Source organism: Orycteropus afer, unplaced genomic scaffold, assembly GCF_000298275.1.
Source record: "Orycteropus afer afer isolate SDZICR_OR568_19922 unplaced genomic scaffold, OryAfe1.0 scaffold00014, whole genome shotgun sequence".
Classification (NCBI taxonomy): Eukaryota; Metazoa; Chordata; class Mammalia; order Tubulidentata; family Orycteropodidae; genus Orycteropus; species Orycteropus afer.
The window spans coordinates 23,261,835-23,262,517 of NW_006921601.1; positions in this window are offsets into that span (position 1 = coordinate 23,261,835).

Consider the following 683-nt stretch of genomic DNA (forward strand, 5'->3'; position numbering starts at 1 on the left):
TATGCTAGCTTCACCACTTAGTATCTGTGTAAACCAAACCAAAAACCAAACCCACTGCCATCAAGTTGGATCTGACCCATAGCGACCTGTCCTTGGGTTTCTGAGGTAGTATCACTATGGAAGTAGATTGCTCATCCTTACTTCCAAGGAGTGGCTGGTGGATTTGAACTACCAGCCTTCTGGTTAGCAATCAAATGCCTCAGGCACTAGGAATATTATTTAATCTCTTTATCTGCAAATGGGAATAATAATGATTTCTCTGGTGGCATAGTGCCTAAGACATTTGACTGCTAATCAGAATTCTGACAGTTCAAACCCAGCAGCCACTCCTTGGAAGGAAGGCTGGGCAATCTACTTCTGTAGAGATGCCACCTTGGAAACCCAAGAAGGGGTTGCTATAAGGCAAAATCGACTTGATGGTAGTGAGTTTGGTTTTCAGTTTAACTGAAAAGGTTGTTTTGGGGATTGAGTTAATGTTAGTACTTAGAACAGTGCTTGGAACATAGAAAACACTAGACATGTGTTTTCTAAACAAATAAATAGTTCACCTATTTCTAAAAATGTGCATTTTAATAATGTTTTCATCATGAGGTGATTGCAATGAATAAACTCAAAGGTGCTATCCCAGTGCCTGGCACAAAGTAAGTATACCATATTGCTAAATAATACTGGAGTGTAAAGGA